Genomic DNA, 19,815 nt, shown 5'->3' with positions numbered 1-19,815 from the left:
AAACTTCAAATCATACATCACGATAGGTAATCCAAAGGCCCTGCCTCCACTCAGGAGCTGTGTGTACAAATCATCTCTTAGTGCCTTTGTGCATTTAAAAGTTATCAAGACAAAAGCCAGCTCCCAGGAGGCTCCAAGCCTAGTAGAAGAATTAAATGTGTATAATTATTAATATTGTAACAGAATGATGATCCTATCACAGATATTCAAACACCATGAAAACACCAATGAGGAAAAGACATATTTTACTGAAGGAATGAGAGAAGCTTAAAAAAGGAACCATCCAGCCAGTCAAAACATATTTTTTAGGCACTGCGGCATTGACTCGGGTTTGAATTTTGACAGAGTGGATGGAAAGAAATGTAAAGCTAAAATAAAAAGGATACTACTAGCAAAGTATTAATTTGATTGATTTAACTATATATAACAGGAGAAGAGTCTGTAAAGGCAAGTTGGCTTTGGATTCTTGTCCAGACCTCGTTTTCTTTATATACCAAAGCTAAGGAGTATAAAATGTATTTTATAAGCACCTGGAAGAGGAACGTTTTTGAGCAGAGATTCTGTACGCTGCGTCTTGTCTGTGCTCACATTACTCTGGCAGTCAGTAGGAACTACAGATTTTTGTGTGGAAGGGTCAGGAGGCAGTGAAATCCCTGGAGAAGCTACTGTGACGGCTGACGTGAGAGTTAACAAGAACCTGGATCAGCGGAATAGCAATAGAAAAGAAGGAAGGCAGGAGACAGGTTATCATTAAATTTAGTTAGCAACTCAATGGTTTTATTGCTGTGCCTTTTGTACCCAAATCCTGATATTAAATTACAACATTGAAGCCCTCAGCTACAATGAACTATAAAAGACAATACCAATCTAAAATAATTTCATAATGTATGTGTATATAAACCATTTATTGTGAACCCCAGAAGTAAAAGTAATCATGGGTACAGTTATGTAATAGATCAGTAATATTACCTGTTTTACAGAGATGTAACTTTAATTAAATTGATTTGATCCTCTCTCTCAACTGAGAGAGCTACCAACAGAATTAAAATTCCTAGTTGTCCAGAACTGAAGGACAGACGATAAATCAATGTGATTAATATAAAACGGTGCTGCTGGTCACACTGTTTCACCACCGCCACGACCAGGTGTTCCAGGATTGCTGAAGAATCTTTCTTTACCGAAGAAGGGGGAATGAGGACATAGGCACAAGTCCTCCTAGAAAGATCCAGTCATTCACTTATTCATTCACTCAGTTGGCCAACATTTACTGAGCACTCACTGTGTGCCAGACAGAATATTAGAATACTAGGTTCTGGGTAAATAGATATAAAAGAAGGCACAGTTGCTTCCTACAAGGAGCTCATAGTCTACTAAGGGCAGTGGCCAAGCAATCCAGAAGCATCTGGGTGATGTATTACAACAGAATACAGGGCACATTGAGGGAGCAGACCTGGATACCAAAAAGGGAAGGGAGGGATAGAGTAGTCAGAAAGTTTGCCCAGAAAATGAAATGTCTAAGTATTAATGAATGAGAAGTGACAGTTATTCAAAGCAAAAGGGAGAGAGAGAAGCACATTTAGGATGAAAAGGAAGCATATGCAGAAGCAAGGTGGAAGAAGGCCCATCCAGGAAACTGTGTTTCAGAAAGAGCAGGAAAGGAAAATAAAGCTACTGAGGTGGGAAGGGACATTAAAGTGAAGGCCCTCACATATGGCACAGGATTAGAAGTTTAGTACTAGATGCAGAGCCAATAAATGGCTTAAAGCAAGAGGCGGTGTAATCTTATCAACTTCAAGTTTTTAAAAAATACTATCAAACTTTGTGCTCCCCAAATTTCGCTCCACTTCAATAGTGTATATATCTTACCAAAATTTACAAAGGAAATTCTCACATTGTAAAAGCCTTCAAGTTTTATTAAACAACAGTAAAATATGCTCATCTATAAATATTAGAGCTTAATACTTATACTAATACTTGATTTCTCTAAGAGTTTTAATACAGATATGTATCTAACAATGTTTTAATTTTTCTTTTAATTTTATAGTAAGAAATTTATCTAGTTATTAAATCTAGATTCCTAACCATACTGTTTTAATTAAAATTTGGTAAAGTTAACTATTATCAAAATATTGCATTCCTAAAGGATAAATACAAGCATAATCATTTTCAAAAAATTTTGCTTTATCTCAGCAAAAGATAAGACTACCACCCGGAGAGCAATATAGCCCCTTACTTTCTCCTCTTTGTTCCTAAAATTTATCATGGATCATTGTTTTCTGTGTAGTTATTTAGGATCAAAGATATACTGAATTTAATTGAGACTGTTGACGTAGAAATTTTCTGTAATCAAAATTTTAGTATTAAAATATTTTTGCTAAGCATGTAGTTAAACCTATTGTTTTCTGCATCTAAAGGTAAATTGAGGCCCAAAGCATTTAAATGACTGACTTACAAATTTATATATTCAGCTGTTTTGAAAAGTATGAATAAAATCCAGGTCAACTCAAATAGTGTTTTTTCCACTTTTGTAATTTACTGATGGGTTAGCTGCTGCTTTATGATAGGACACAACCTCTTGACAAACTTGGCGTGGCTCAGCAACTGTTTGTCCTCTTGCAGATCCCACTTAGAATAAAACTACTACCTACCTTATAAAACACCTGTAAGTCATTCCAGGACCCTTTACTCCACAAATCCAATTGATCACCAGGTCCTCTTAGTTCTACTTCAATTAAGTTTCAAATCTGTCCCCTCCTCATTATCCTTCCTGCTATTGGTCTCATTTGGACAGTTTTCATATCCAACTTTGATTACTATAATATTTCCTACCTTCAGTCTCTCTTCCAATCTAACCTCACACTTGCTCTATACATTTTGATCATTGTCTTCCAGTTTAAAATCCTCAACGTCAGACCACTGCCTTAAGGACAAGAGTCCAAGAGTGCCAGATAATCATAATCAGGCCCCTGATCATTTCTCCCACCATAACCCCACTTGCAGCATGCAAGCAGTTTCCTCAACGCAACTTGCTGTTTCTTGCCTCTATGCATGTTATCTTTCCTTAGAATGCTCTCCTCCTCCTTATCTCGTAGCTAACGGGTTCTCACCTTTCAAGACACGCTCAAGCGAAACTGTCTCTGGAGAGGCTTCACTGGCATGCCTCCAACACCTGAAGGTATTAGGTGCCTTGCTTTTAAGTTCCCAAAGCACTTTGGGAACAAATCAATCATAGCACTTATCAACTGCAACATAACTATAAATTTACATGTCTATCTCTTCCAGTAATCTTGAACCTCTTAAAAGTAGGGACCTACTTTCATCTCTGCATTACTAGGACCAAGCACAATAACTAAAACATAATTTTGTATACAATAAATATTTGTTGAATAAGTGAAGGAACAATTCAAATGAATAAAAGAATAAATGGATGAACAACTATAATGCAAATAAAACAGAAGCCTGTATATTAAAATATAGATTAACCACTACAAAATAGAAATATACTTATGTATGATAATTTTTGTAGGCATATATTTTGTAGTAGAACTTTGTTTTAACTGCTTTGCTTTTTAAAGTAAAAGGCTGGTTAAAGGTGCATAATATTGTTCCATTTCTAATCTCCTGGCCATAGATCCCACTTCAGCATTTTTAATCAACTAATGAGATACCAACTAGAGCCAAACATCTCATAAGCAGACAACGTGAGAGCCTATCTTTTGTGATGACTGCTGTGGGCTATCATCAGTACAAGCACTGGGAAACTTGGTTGCAGAGGTATGAGCTAGTTCCAAATAATATTAAGAATAGAAGTGTAATGGACAAGAGTATCAATCAAAACAAAAAGATGTGTCCCTCACCATTTCAACCTCTGACTAAATGCCACAGCAAGTCTTCCTGTGATCTTTTCTGTGACCTTTTCAAGTACTAATTATTTTTAAATGTTCTATGAATACAAATCTGTGTTTGTCATTGCGCTTCCTATGATGCATTATAAGGCATTAACAAAACAAAATGAATCTGTATTGAAGGGTTTATTTGCACAGCTTTTAAATGCACTTTAATAGGCAATGTAAAGCATTCTCAGCAGGTACACTATGAGATGAAGTGATTTTTCATGAATAATTCATTTTTTAAAAAATAAAAGCACTTCTGCTAAGATAAAATTTGCAATTATGTTTTTGAAGAGCTATCAGTGAAAATCTGAAGCTGTCATTGCCAATTTGTTTTGGTTCAGAATCAAAAGGTCACCAACTTGACAAAATGAAAACTAGAAATGCCCTTTTCTTTTTCCACATCAACATGTTATGCTCCATATTTTCTATATAAAATATTTTTGAGAACTATAAGTAAGAAATTTTATGCCATGTAATAAAAGTTACTTAGAAAAAATAAAATTTCATAAAATTGCCAATAAATTAACTTCAGTAGAATTCCATCACAGGGTAGAAATCTTACTGTAAACGGTCTGGAAGAACTTACATTGAAAGGCCATCTTGCTCTATCATTGGCCTGGAAGGCTGTGGTTCAAGTCAAGGCCCTATACTGACTGTCATTAAAAATGTCATTTTTTTTCCTCTCAGAGACAGATATAAAAGCTTCCTACATGGGCTTTTACTTACATTATACCATTTTACACCCAATGTTACTGTATGAAGAGAGACAGGTAGTTAATAACTTTACTTTTAAGTTGAAAAAATTGATAGCATGCAAGGATAAAAGTCACAAAAGCCAACTAAGAGATAAGACGTGGATGCTGAAAACCACTTTGCTCAAGTGCTACAGTTGCCCAGGACACAAGAACCACTATTACCATGGGGGTCTTTCTTCACACAAGCACATTTGAATTGCAGGTAATAGACACCAGGCTATATGCTATATGCAATAAGGAATATAGTCTGTCAAATTTCAGGTTTAAGGAGCAAAATAAATCAGAATGTGACATATTATAAATACATATATTCTGAATTATTTGCCCCTAAAAAAAACTTAGAGAAACTGTAGTCTTTATCTAATAATTTATACAATATTTCTTACCTAATATAAGAATATTTTTCTTAAAGAATACTGTACATCAGTGTGTTTTATCTATATTATTACTTAAAAACAACATTAAAAATATCTAAGTCCTAATGGATTTTGGCTAAGCATAACAGTATAGGTTAGAGACCCTAAGTGGGTAAGAGCTCTTTCTAGTTTATAAAGAGAGAAAGAACTGACCTTCACTGTTATCGGGAAAATAAAGAAGAATACTAAGTATATGTTAGAAGAGGTGCACATCACAATGTCTACTACGACTTTACTTAATTGGCTCGATCAAGGCAAGGTTGCATGAAATCCCAATGACTTGGGTTGGGAGGTTGAAGTGGTTGCTGACACGGAAGCAACAGAAACTGAGCCCAAATGCTTTAACCCAAGTTCTGACTGGTTTTCTGCTATTAGCAACGTCAAATCAGGGCAGCTATCTAACTCTTCCAGGAAACATTTCCTCCTGTTTAGCTACTTCCAGTCCTGGGTCCTCTATTTAATTGTGTTGCTTCACCATTCACGTCTCCTACAGCTCCAGAAAGAGAGGGTGCTCTTCAACACTGATTCCCAACCTCCCTGACCTACTTCTGGGGCACCATGAGGTGCCAAAAACAAACTGCAATTTGAAAGCAGGCTCTAGAACTGCCCCCTGTTCTAACCTCTTCTACTTCTGCTCCAGGATACTTTCTCCTGTGTTTGATTCTTAAGAAACTTACAAGCAAACAACTCAACAAAATATTTGTTGAATCTTCAATTTCCTGTTCATTCACATCTCTTTTTACCCTTCCTGTTTTCTGGTTTCCTGTTAAAAATCTTTAACACTGAGTGACAAACTTAAATCTCAATAGTTATACACACACACACACACATACACATATATCTTTGCTCTGTCAAGTTGAGAGTCCTTAGACGCAATGATATCCCAGTTACAATGGTACACCTCACCCCAGACTTTGGTTTCTAATACAATAGAAATAAAAAGAACCAGGACTCCTCGAAGTAATAGCTGGTTCTAGGACTAGGGTAGGCTATATAAGATGAGCATGTAGCATCTTGTAGGGCCAGAAGGTAAGGAAGTGCTCATACACACACAACTTGATGTAACTATGTCAAAAGGACACAGGAGTCAACTTGAAGACCTCCCGATGTCCAAGGCTGAAACAATTTGAGCAATAAAATAAAGTGGTATTGTATTATAACCAAAGCATAAAATAAATAATCATGTTTTTACACTGTTCTATATGAATAAATAAATAAGTGGGGAGGTATAGACTGATCACTCATGCAGAATTCCAAATAATTTATGTAGATAACTCCACCTTCCAGAAGGTGGAGCGTAACTCCCCACTCCTTAGGTCTGAACTGCAGAATAGTGACTTCTGACCAAGGAGCACAATGTGGAAAGAGGAGGAAGGAGTAACTTTACAGTGGAGAAACCTGACAAGCACTACCACCTCAGCCAGTGACCGAGGTCCTTATCTACAGCAGACATGCTGTTGGCATGCCATGTTAATAGTATGTATCTGAATGTGATTTAATGAAAATGGAAATTTACCCCCATGATCTTCCCCACCAAACCATATAATCCCAGTCTAATTTTAAGTAAAACATACTATAAAACCCAAATGATGGACATTCTACACGATACTTGGCCAGTAATTTTCAAAACCATCAAAGTCATTAGAAACAAGGAAAGTCTTGGTAACAGTCACAGCCAAGATGAGCCTAAAGAGACATTAGAACTAAATGTAACATGGTTAAATGTAATGTGGTATTCTAAATAAAATCCGGAACAGAAAAAAAAATATATATATATATGAATAAAGTATGCACTCTATTTAATAATAATATTGTGATATTGATTCATTATTCATAACAAATGGGCCATACTGATATGTAATGTTAATGATGAGATAAATGGAGTATGTTTGCTGGGGGGGGAACTCTAATAATTTCACAAGTTCTCTGTAAATCTAAAACTGTTCTAAAATGAAAAAGGTAATTAAAAAACAATTACCTAACGTCAGGGGATGATCAGGAAACAATTCATTATCTTGAAAACTGGTAAATTAAAGGTAAGGATCGCGTATTTGTCTTGTCATTCATAAACAAAACTGTACCTGAATAATTTGGTGGCTTTGTAATGTGTCAGCTTGATTAGGCTGAATTACATTTCCAGAGCTCCCTTCTTGTATGTTTCCGGCCTGGGTGAGCCACAGGGGAGATTTCAAGGCTCGTCATGCAAGGTGAAGCCTGGTGTGGCCTCAAACACACTGGGCAGGTGAGACCAGTCTCCAAGTCAGCTCCTTTGAGAATTTAGCCCAAAGCAAGTACAAACTTCATCCTTCACTAACCATTAGCATGAGACTGGTATATAACAAACTTACCACCAGGAAAACTTGAAAAGAATTTTAAAGACAGAGTAAGCAGGAAAGAAGTCATTCTTGTGGAACCTAACCTAGGTATTGACATCCCGTCACTTTTGCCATGACCTGTTCTTACAAAAGAGTTGCTGTATCCAGCCTGCTCTACAAAGAAAGGGATTATAGAAGGCTCATTGGGAGCTAGTTTAGAAACTGCCTACCAGAGTCTTGCCTGTGGCCCCCACTTTGTGTGTAAAAGTGGTACTTGCGCCTTGGCCGGTGTGGCTCAGATGTTTGGGGCCTTGTCCCATGACCAAAGGGTTGCAGGTTCAATTCCCAGTCAGGGCTCATGCCTGGGTTGTGAGTCTGATCGCCTGGACATGTCTGGGCACAACTGGGCATGTCCAGGAGGCAAAGGATCAATGTTTCTCTCTCACCATGTTTCTCTCTCTCTCCCTTCCTCCCCACTCCTCCCCCTCTAAAAAGCAATGAAAAAAATGTCCTTGGGTGAGGATTAAAAAAAGTGATTCTTGTGACAACTTTCAACTAACACTAAAGAACTTAAAGAGAAATTTTATCATACTCCCTAAAGGAGTTGAAACTCTTTAATTCATAGATGACAGAAGCTCACCTGAAACGAGTATAAGCAAAAAGTAGTAAGGAATTTATTGGTTCAAGAAACTGGAAAATGTAAGAATACAGCTCTTTCAGATGCAAATGGCACCATTACACCCTCTAGTCCCTCTATCTCCAGGTCTTAGAACCACTCTCGGAGGGTGATGGCAAACTCTCCTTGCTAGGCACATGTCAACCCTTGTGAGAGTCAAGAGACACAGCAGAGACAGATCTCCTTTGATGGTCAATACGTATCATTCCACAGAAGGCCTTTGGTTGGTCCACCCTGAGTCACATATCTGTTGCTGGACTGATTCTTGATCCAGAGGCAGGATAAGATCATCCCAAATGCACCAGAATGGGAGAAGAGGGCCAGTCCCCTAGGGGAAGGGGATGGTTATCAGAGGAGGAAGAAAGATGTGGGATAGATTTAAAAACTGAGTTTCCCTATAATGTCTAATTTTAAATCTAAATCAATTATGTGAGTTACCTAGCCACACCTAAAAGATACAAAGAAACCAACATTTGGATTCAGGTAACCTTCCATTGACCAAGATTTCCTGCTCTTGAAAATTAATAATCTTTGTAGTCATTTATTTTCATTATACATGTAAATTTTCAATATTTTGGTATTTAATATTCCACACCTTGAAGAATATATGTACTTGTTTTTTACCTAAGCAAAGCTTTATATTATATTAGTCTTAGTACATTGGTCTATACATTAATGTTAAAATAGTTTTTAGGTATGACTCAAATGTAAAAGTTATCCAATATAACTCTCCCAATAAAAACATGGTACCCATATGCAAACACAGCATGGTTTGAAAAGCAATCTATCTGCTATCGGAAGGTGCTACTACTGACACATTGTTGACAAGTTATTGTTTTGAATTAAATTTTCAACTTTTTAAAAAGATTTTACTTATTTGTTTTTTAGAGCTAGGGGAAGTCAGGGAGAAAGAGAGGGAGAGAAACTTTGATATGAAAGAGAAACATTAGTCAGTTGTCTCTCAAACACGCCCTGAACAGGTACCAACCACAACCCAGGCATGTGCCCTGACCAGGAATCAAACCGGCAGTCTTTTGCTTTTCGGGACTAAACCCAACCAAGCCAAGCCAGTCAGGGCTATATTTTCAACTTTTTAATTTTAAAATAAAACACAGATTTGAAAAACAAAGAACAAATAAATAACCTAAGTTATTTTAATGTGAACTCAGTTATAACTCCCACCCATATCATAAAACAGAATATTGCAGTCCACCCAGAAGCCCCTGCGTGTAACATACCCATCACAAAAAAAAGTCCCTCACTCCTCCAAATGTAACCACTATCCTGCCATTTGTAGAAAACACTTCCCTCTGTCTCATTACAGTTCCATCACCTAGTAATGTGAAATTAATTAAACATCAGACTGAAATGACTCTAATGCCATGGCTTGTATAAGCAAGCCAAATCTAAGCCTGTAAATGCCTCACGGTTACAAAATTGTAACCTAAGGACAACCGATCACAAATAGTCAGCTAGGCTTTTAGCTATAGCTCATCAATGCTTTCCTTACACTGCTTCTGTTTTTTCTCTATTAAAATCTTTCCCCAAGCTTCTAGGAGTGGAATGCTTTTACCCACTTTCATCAGCACTGGTCAAATTAAGTGAATTTTTGCTCAAACTCTTCAAATTTGTAATATGCCTCAGTTCATGATTTAACAGTAGGCATCCCTAGATACCACAGTTTAATCTTGTCCCCTTTAAAATTTTTTCTGTGTCATTTAAGTCTATTCTGATCTCTAGGTTCCTCCTCTCTCCACCTTCTTTATCCGCTACAGAACTCGGGCACTTCACCCATGCAGCGGCCCCACAGGGTCCCTAGCAGTTTAGTCCTTCGGAATCTGTTCCCTCAGAGTCCCCAGTGGTCCCGTGAATACCTTTCCTGTTTAACTAGCTAGAGTGAAGTCAAGTGCCTCCAACCAAGCACCTTGATTATAAAATGAAAATACCTTTTTATTACAAAGTTAACTTCTTATATATGTATATGTATATAAATAAATATATATATAATTATATATAGTAAATTGTAGGATGAGGATAAAAGTTACCTGTGAGAGAATGCTTATTGAATTTTTATTACCCTAGGCAAAAAACAAACCCATATCACAAAAAGCAGCATTACAACTTAGGTTCTTAAAGTCATGTAGACACTGAGATGAGAAATCTTTCCAACGCTATTTCTGACTTATTACAGATCCGCATAGAGATCACTGTCAACAGGCTTGTAGTAAGTAAAGACCTGGGTTCGTGTGGATGAAAATCTGCTTGCAGAGACACGTGTAATGAGAGAATGGTGGCAAAATTTAGGTTTGTGATATTCCCAGTGAAACAAAACTTAGCTATAGAATTTGAAATGAGAATATGATTTAGCCTTTAATAAGCACATATAATGTACATGATACTTCCAAAAAACAGAGGTAATCACTTATCTTTATAATCAGGGTGAAACTGTCATACCAATTAAATAAGACCAAGGACAAAAGACTCAAAACATGGACAACCTTCTTAACGAAACGCCCAGTGTGAAAGGAGTTCACAGGTACGACTATCAGTCTTGTACAGGAAGAACAACGAAGATGCAGAAGTGCCACACAAGCAGAGCCAGGGGGCAGCAGGTGAGATTACTGACAAAGAGAACATCATCATTCCAATCCAACGCCTTTAACGACGACCTTATTCTGTAGATACGAAAGGAAAGCCTGAGGAAAAGGCTGGATAATAATTTACTTATTATTATCAATAATAATATGTGATAAACTTACCACATATTTTATGTTTTCCTTTTGTCAGTGCAAAGGTCCAGAAGTATAATTACTGTTTTAGTGAAATGCATCCCTGACATCACCCAGAGTGCTTGAAAGCTCCTCGATAATAGCGCCTAATAAAGAGATAAGAAAATAGTTCCAGGATTTATAATATAAAATAGGAAAGTGTAGATCATAACATCATGAAAGCAGAGATATTAACAAGAATAATGCCAAAAAATCTACACATTATATTCATTATGACATATTACAAAGGGTGGCCTATTCCAAAATACCTAGCTTAGAATAAATCACGCTTTGTATTCCAGGCATTTTTCTTATTCCATTATGCTTTACTTAATATTAATATTCATTTACACTCCAACACACGTCTATAGCGCACTGAAAGACGACAGCCTACAACAGGAATGGCAAGTATATGGTAGGCACGGTGCTATTTGCATTAGCCCAGTTTTTTTATTATCATTATGTGTTTGTTTTGGGTACACAGCTCAGCAGTTAGACAATCACATAATTTACACAGTGTTTCCATGATATTTCCAGTACCCCACCTGGCACCATACATAGTTATCACAATATCATCAACTCTATTTCCTATGCCTTACTTACTTCCCTGTGACTCTTTCGTAGCTACCAATTTGAGCTTCTTAGTCCCTTCACCTCTTTTACGCAGTGTCCCAACTTCCCTCCCTGTTTTCTCTCTATATCCACCAGTTTTTTTGGCACCCACCAGTTTTCTCTCTGTATCTATGGTTCTGCTTCAATCTTGTTTGTTCATTTATTTTGTTCTTTAGATTCCACATATAACTGAAGTCCTATGGTATTTGTCTTTCTTCAATTGACTTGTTTCACTCAGTAAAATATCCCCTAGATCTATCCATGCTGTTGCAAATGTTAAGATTTTTATTCTTTTTTATGGCCAAGTAATATTCCACTGTATATATGCGCTACAGCTTTTTTATCCACTTACCTATTGTTGGGCACTTGGGTTGCTTACATAGTTTTGCTATTGTGGATAACACTGCAATGTACATAGAGGCACATATATTCTTTCAAATTACTGTTTTGTGTTTCTTTTTAATCTTTTGAGGAAACTCCATATTGTTTTCCATAGTGACTACACCAATCTGCGTTCCCACCAACGGTGCACCTGGATTCCCTTTTCTCCACATCCTTGCCAACACTTGTCATTTGTGGATTTATTGATGATAGTCGTGCTGACAGGTGTGAGATGATATCTTATTGTGGTTTTTTTCAACATTTTTTCATTGTGGTTTTAATTTGCATTTCTCTGATAATGAGTGACATTGAGCATCTATTCATATGTCTATAGGCCTTCTGTACATCTTCTTGGAGAAGGGTCCATTAGGATCCTCTGACCATTTTTTAATTGGATTGTATGGATTTTTTCTTTGTGGTGTTGAGTAGTATGACTTCTATAGATTCAATGAAATCCCGGTAAAAATGCCAAAGGTATATGTTGCAGAACTAGAACAAATAATCCAAAAATTTATATGGAACCACAAAAAAAACCAGATAGCCTCAGCAATATGAAGAAAGAATAAAAATTTGGGGGTATCATGCTACCCAATATAAAGCTATACTACAAGGCCATAGTAATCAAAACAGCATGGTGGTGGTACAAAAACAGATATATAGATCAATGGAACAGAATAGAGTGCCCAGAAATAAATTTACATCTATATGGTCAGTTAATATTTGACCAAGGAGATAAGGACATACAATGAAGTAAAGACAGTCTATTCAATAAATTATGCTGGGAAAATTAAACAAATACATGCAAAAAAATGAAACTAGACCACCTCCTTACACCTTATACAAGAATAAACTCAGAATGGATTAAACACTTAAATGTAACACTCAACACCACAAAAATCATAGAAGAAAACATAGGCAGTAAAATCTCGGACATTTCTCAAAGCAGTATTTTTTCTGACATATCTTTTTGGTCAAGGGAAACAAAAGAAAAACTAAACAAATGGGACTACATCAGACTAAAAATTTTTTTCACAGCAAAGGGAACCATCAAAAACACAAAGACACTACTACGAAATGGGAGATGCCAATGGTACATCGGATAAGGGATTAATATCCAAAATTTATAAAGAACTCAGCCCCATTTTTACATCAGATATTCCTAACTAAATTTAGCACCCTTTCCTGAGGACCCAGGCAAAGATGCTGAATCCTTCTCGACTCAGTGCTCCAGGCAGCTACTACTAATTGAACCAACACAGGTGATCCATGAAATGTAATCTATTTGCCCTGTGTGGCCTGGGATAAATACGCAAGAAAATAAACTTGTATTATTTATCAAGATAAGCCAAAACTATAGCCTGTAAAAAGCAGTAAGAATATGCATCATCAATAATTTTCACACAGAATAATGCTTCTTATGGGGGAAGTTATTAGATTTGAAAAGTCACTTCTTCAAATGGCATGATATTCAAATGATTTAAATCCCTTGTTTTTCAAGTCTAATGTTCTATATTACATAGAGTGATTATATTTATTCTCATAAAATATTTCATATAAAGTAAGATACTTTGAAGATTCTTTACATTCATGTATTTGAACAAAGCATGAGTGAAATACACTATGATATATCAAACTCTGATATGTAAAAGTATATTTCTTTGAAAATATAAATTTAATTTTTAAAAAATTATTAAGCTTCCACTATTGGCAACACAGCTGTAGAAATGCCTGTGTTCTTCAATACTGATTCAGAATATGTGCTCTGGAATCCTAGTGCTTGGGGCCAAATCCTGGCCCCACCCCCCACGGGTTACGTGGCCCTGGACAACTAACTTCTCTAGGTCTGAGTTTCTCTATCTATAAAATGGAGTAAAAATATTACCTATGCCATTGTAAGTTGTGTGAACTAAAGAAATATTATACTGCAGCATCTACCTTGAGTAAATACTCAAAATTTACATATATCATTTTTGTTTATTATTATTTTTCAAAGATCAATATGACTCATTTATTATTTTCAACTCCTGATTCAAGAGTTGGAGAGGAGGGGAGGAGAGTAGGTGAAAAGTGGGAGATGGGAGGAAGAATTAGAATATATGTATATTACAGAATAATATTGCTGTAAAATAGAACAATGGTACATTGACATAAAAAATTGTTATATTAATTTAACTTGGATTATTACAATTCAATAAACAGGTGAAAAGATTAAGAAAGTTTTCACTGAGAAAGTGAAATTTGAAAGAGGCCTGGGAAGATGCACATAATTTCAACAGACAGAAGAATCAACATGAGCGAAGCCAGAAAGAAACGAGAGGATATATTTGAAGACCAATGAGCCAAAGATCATGGTACTAACTAAAGAAAAATGTGAAAATATAATTTAAAAGGTACAGTGAACCATGTTTTAAAAGGCTAAGACTGTTGTGGTGAAAAATTGAATAAAATTAAGTTTGAGACTCAGCATGTAATCTGGACCTAGAAGTCTGTGTATGATAATAAACCATAATCAAGTCCTTTTGTGGATAATGATGTCCCCACCGGCAAAAGCTGGAGGCCAGTCGAGTGTGCTTTATTGTTCTTTTACTTTAAATTGTAATATTATTTTAAATTAACATTTTTGAATTATAGAAAAAGTCATGTATATCTAATTTATATCAGAATTTGCATATTGACATTTTAATCTGTGTTTACCAAATCATAACCAATAAATGTAGGCCATGTAAAAAAATTCAAAACTGGTGTTTTCAGGCCTATTTATAAGAGCCAAATAATAATCTTTATTAATAGCAACATCTTAAAAATCAAAAGACTATCTTCAAATGCCCATTTACTATAACAAGTAATTATTGAACTCTTTTTTTGATATATTTATTGATTATGCTATTACAGTTGTCCCTTTTCTGCCCCTTCACTCAACTCCATCCTGCCCACCCCCTCCCTCCCACATTCCCCCCCTATAGTTCATGTCCATGGGTCATACTTATAAGTTCTTTGGCTTCTACATTTCCTACACTATTCTTACCCTCCCCCTGTCTATTTTCCACCTATCATTTATGCTAATTATTGAACTCTTAATTCAGCTAAAAAGCACTGGTTTGGGTTTTATGAAGATGTAAAAAGGGGCACAAAATCTTCTCTTCAATCAAGGATATCTCTTTAAGGAAACAAGATACACATGTTTAAAAAATAATAATAAAATACCATGTTAAATGTCAAGAATGAAGACAAAAGTGGAAGGAGCTAACTTTTTTGAGAGCTATGCATTTTACATCCTGTATCTCACTGAATCTACCCAGAAGCCCAGTTTTCGCAAAACGGAGAGGACATCAAGGATCCTTGCCCTTGCTAATACATGAGGCTAAGTAAGGCTGGACTCCAGAGCTAGATGTTCAAACGCTGGCTCTGCTTTTTAAAGGCTTTGTGATCTTAGGCAGATAATTAAGGCTCTTCATGTCTGTTTTTTCATCCGTTAAACTGGGAAGGTAACATTCTAATACATATAGGTGTTGTAAAGGGGAACTAAGTCAGTATGCGTGAAATAATAATGTTCGATGATTATCACTTACACAAAGTGTAAATCCTAGTCTTAGAAGACTGCTATGACTAAATAATGATCTACAGTCTTATAGGTTGATGTTTGGGAAATTCTATGTATAATTTCTACCTTTGGGAGATTTATAGTGTTCATTAAGAAGGCACATACTAAGAAGGGCTCCTGGTGGCTAACTGGGCTCAAATTTAAAAAACAGAGCCTCGCAGTCAATTCTACCCAGGGGCCTCTCATTCACACCACACTTCAGGGAGAAGCCTGCACTGAGCTGCCTGCCTCCTGCACTGAGCTGCCTGCCTGCACTGTGTTTGTCACTTGAGCCAGCTCTTATAAAGAAGTTCCTAGAATTCTATTTCAGGCAACAGAACTGAGACTTCCCCTGTCCAATCAAAGTAATGTCCCTATCAGCATCTTCACTTGTCAATCAGAGCAGCTCCATTCTAACCAATCAGGACAGTACCTTTTTGGTCCAATCAAACTGCAAGGATTTGGAGTCCTCATTTGCATCAGGGACTTCTGTCTGTACAGGTCAGCTCCTCTCTGGCTTGAGGAGTGCACTATCTCTTTCCACCAAAGATCGAGTTTTCCCATCTGGAGCTGGAACACTGAGGATGTCTTACCAGAGCAGATCAGACAAGCCCAGAGCAGAGCTGTCTAGCCAGAGAGGGGCCTGACCCCAAGGCCACCCCCAAGCCAGGGCCTCCTCAGGGTCCTGCTGCATTCTGCATCCTAACTGAGCTGTAATACTATTGAGCTATTCGACAGTGCTATTCTCACAGCTGTGCTGTTATCACAAGTAGGCTGTTTGCACTGAATAAAGTTTCCTTTGCCTGACCCCAAACTGTGGTTTCCTGTTGGTTTAGGATTGGCACCAATAACCTTCGGTTGACAATACATAATAGGTGCTTGAAAAATGTTTGTTAATAAATAAATTAATGGCTATCCCAAACTCTAGAGAATGCCAAATGGCTTCATATTTTCTCCATAGATCTTAAAATATTTGACAATATGATAAATGGCTCTAAAAGCTACTCAATGTGTTATAGGTCTGAAAAAGTTTAAAATCATTTAATCGTATCTGTGACTCAATTCTGTAAACTAAAATCTGTCCAAAATCTAATGCCAGAATTGTTATGGAAATTTCCTTGCTCACTGCATCACTTCCAAAAGCAGTCTGAATAATTTCCTGAGATATTAATATACAATCTGCTTCTTAATTGGTGAAGAGACTGTAGGTTTGTGAAAAGGTTTTAAACAGATTTTAGAAGACACACTGGTTTGAGGGCTTAAGCTAACCTCTGGTTACAGGAGCAAAGGAAATAAATGATTTTAGCATCCGGTAAGGTTATATGCTTGATTGTTATTATTTTGTACCTACACATAAAACTACTTTCTATTTTCTTTACTAGACACTTATTGTCAAGGTGTAGATAAAACTCAAATGTAGGAGTATAAAATTTTTATAACACCAAAGAACCAGTAAAACTAGTGTACTTTGTATCATTACATTTGAATATTCCAATTTCAAAATTTTATAAAATGGTTAACAATTATATGGAAATGATCATATATGTATTTTGAAGCAAAAATTTAAAGTGGCTTCCAGACATAATTTCTCCTTAGCCATGATGAAATGTAAAGAACAAATAGCCTACATTTGTTTTAAAAATATGTGTTGCAATGCAATATATACTTAACATATGCTTAAAAAGTTTACAACCCACTGCTATCAGCAATTAGTATGACTCACAGCCTAGCATAAGCAAAAGGAGTAGAAAAGAATACTTACAGTATCAAGAGTGTCTGAATGGAAAGAAAGCAAAAGGAGAACAAACACCAGGATACTAACTTCTTCATACCTCTGTAAGGCAAGGAAGTTTTTGTTTGTTATTTGTTTGTTTGTTGACATCATTTAGAAAGAAAAGTGATGATTTTCATCTGTCAACTATTGGCAGAAATATCTAAGTAAATGGTACAAAAAGATTTGGCTTCTAAGCCCTGATCATGGCTGACATAACTATAACCATAGCTACCAGCAGTGAACAGTGGTGTAAGAAATATAATCACTGTAGCAGTAAGTCCTCAAGCTCAATCCAGTCCATCCATATGGACACTACCCTCATGGGCAAGATAGGCAGCCCTGGAGTGCAGGTGACCAGAAGATGTAATGGGACTAACGGCTTTAATGTGGATCCTAGCTGGTTTGAAAGTTCAAGCCAAAGGGGAAGTATCATTAAATAATAATGCATACAAAGAGCTACATTTTTAATTGCATGGTTCTATTTTTAATTAAATTCTCAAGTATTTATTAAATTTCCTTTTTGCTCTATATCCTAGCCTAGGAAAACCTAGACTTCCTTTGCCTGTAGAAATCCTGTTTCCCTGTAAGCAAAATATTTACGTATGGAAATTTTCCAGCTTTGCTATTCTTTCAATTTAAATAACAGACATTTAGTGACCGCCTACCAATACCAGACACATGGTGGGAATGCTACAGTAAACAACACAGGTGATTCCTGAAACATGTTACAAAGCAGTAAACAAGCGACCCATCATGTAGGACTAGACGGGTCACCTTAGTAACCCATTCATTATTCTCTAGACCAGGGTGTCAAATTCATTTTCACTGGGTCCAAATCAGCCTCATGGTCGCCTTCAAAGGGCCGAATGTAATTTTAGGACGTATAAATGTAACTACTCCTTAACAGTTAAGCGAGAGCTCGGCAGGTACTGGAGCCAGGTGAAACAAGGTGGAGGGCCAGATTCAGCCCGCGGGCCTTGTGTTTGCCACCTGGGCTCTAGACAAAAAAGAATATGGGAACATCGACAGCCAAATAATGCTATAAAAGCAGAGTTCTGGAAATTAAACAGTATAAGGTTTTGCCATTAAAGGTAGGAAAAAATGAGGAAAAAGCAGGCAAAAAATACATGTTCCAATTTCATGTTACCCTCAGTGCTTTTGGCTAAAATTATTTCTGCAATGAATTTCAATGTATTGACATAAGATACAGCACAACAAATGTGACTAGTTGCTTTATTGGTGTTTAGTTCTATAGCAAGTCTTTAACCATCTTTAACAATAATGATAATATTAAAATACAACATTAATACTTGCAGTTGACCATTGTAAATGAACATATCACTGCATATACACTCTTCTCTATATTTCTCACCAGAGAGAAAATGACAGGTACAGCTAAAAATGGGGCACATGTTACCTCATAGTTACTGATGACAAAATATATTCTGATATTCATATTGGAAGTAGATGCTCATGTGCCATATTCCATCTAGGCAGAAATAATAATTCTCCATTTAATTAAATGATCGTCTAAAATTTTCCAGCTTTTAAAATACTCAAAATATGAGAAAAAGATAAAACACATTACATTTATTTCATAATAATTCATAAATCTACTTCCTCAAAATGAATGAATTTGTATTTAATACAGTTACTTTAGGGCTGCTTTAGAAGTCAGTCCTAACACTAAAAATTAAGTTTTAAGATGGAGAAGCTGTTTAAAAAATAATATAGTCCCATCTTTTCCAAAACCTGTCTTTAAAAAAAAAAAGTCTTCAAATAAGTAAAGAGTATAAAACCATTGCATTTTTCAGTATTTTCCTTCTTTTAACTTTTATTCAGATTTCAGGCTTGAACAGGTATTTTAATATTTTTAAATTATTTCAGCATAAAATGATCAGTACAATTTCTTTCACACTTGCTAATTGTAAAATGGTGGTAAGGAATAGTATGTACACAGGGAATTTGATTGTTCTATTGTTTCATTATTAAAAGATTTCCACAGAGTGCAAGAGAGAGGGGAAGGGTTTCACATGCTATTGTGTCCTTTTTCTCCTTCCCTTACTTCACTGACTTATACTCAAAACCAATGGCAAGAGAAAACTGAGGCAGAAACAGCCCTAGAGACATAGGCAGTCTGAAAATAAAACCCCTGCATGATCTTTAGATATGCAAGGAACTGTCAAATTACAAACACAAGGAGAATGATAAAACTCTCTCTGTGCAACTAGATGATTTAGCTGGCAGGCACACACAATTCACCTGAGCAAACCAGGCAGAGCACCTGGAAGAAGTTGTTGATGGGAGCCTTCTGCAAAGGAAGCGCTCTGTGGAACAGATCCAATTTGGATAAACAAAACTTAAGGTAAAATCAGAATACTCGTATGTGATTAAGATTAGTCTTTTATTTTAAAAAATAATTGTCATTATATAGATCATACATACTAGAAAAATATCAATAGTATATGTATTGATACAAGTCATTTTCTGCCATGATTTATACAGATGTAGGTACTAATATAATTTTTAAATTAAACTAATTTAAAATAAATAAAAATGCAGCCAAAATATGTTTTCAGAATTTTTAATCCATGCATGTATAATTTCTTCATACAATAAGTAGTTCCCATGAAAACTCACAAAGG

General features: G+C 36.1%; 1 protein-coding gene across 4 annotated transcripts in view; it reads right to left on the bottom strand.

The window, feature by feature from the left end:
- Positions 1–19,815, bottom strand: part of LOC112307160 (uncharacterized) — a 748,094-nt gene that overhangs the window by 664,609 nt on the left and 63,670 nt on the right. For 2 of the 4 annotated variants that reach the window (XR_008425123.1, XM_053911035.1), the window contains exon 2: positions 10,815–10,930. The gene's annotated coding sequence lies outside the window, so the exon portion shown is untranslated. Of the gene's footprint in view, positions 1–530; positions 698–10,553; positions 10,731–10,814; positions 10,931–19,815 lie in introns of all 4 variants that reach the window. The other 2 variants (XM_071219332.1, XM_053911039.1) reach the window with 2 other exon arrangements.

Source organism: Desmodus rotundus, chromosome 1 (genome assembly GCF_022682495.2).
Source record: "Desmodus rotundus isolate HL8 chromosome 1, HLdesRot8A.1, whole genome shotgun sequence".
NCBI lineage: Eukaryota > Metazoa > Chordata > Mammalia > Chiroptera > Phyllostomidae > Desmodus > Desmodus rotundus.
Note: the sequence above shows the minus strand (reverse complement) of the source record. Positions and strands in the feature narration are given on the sequence as shown.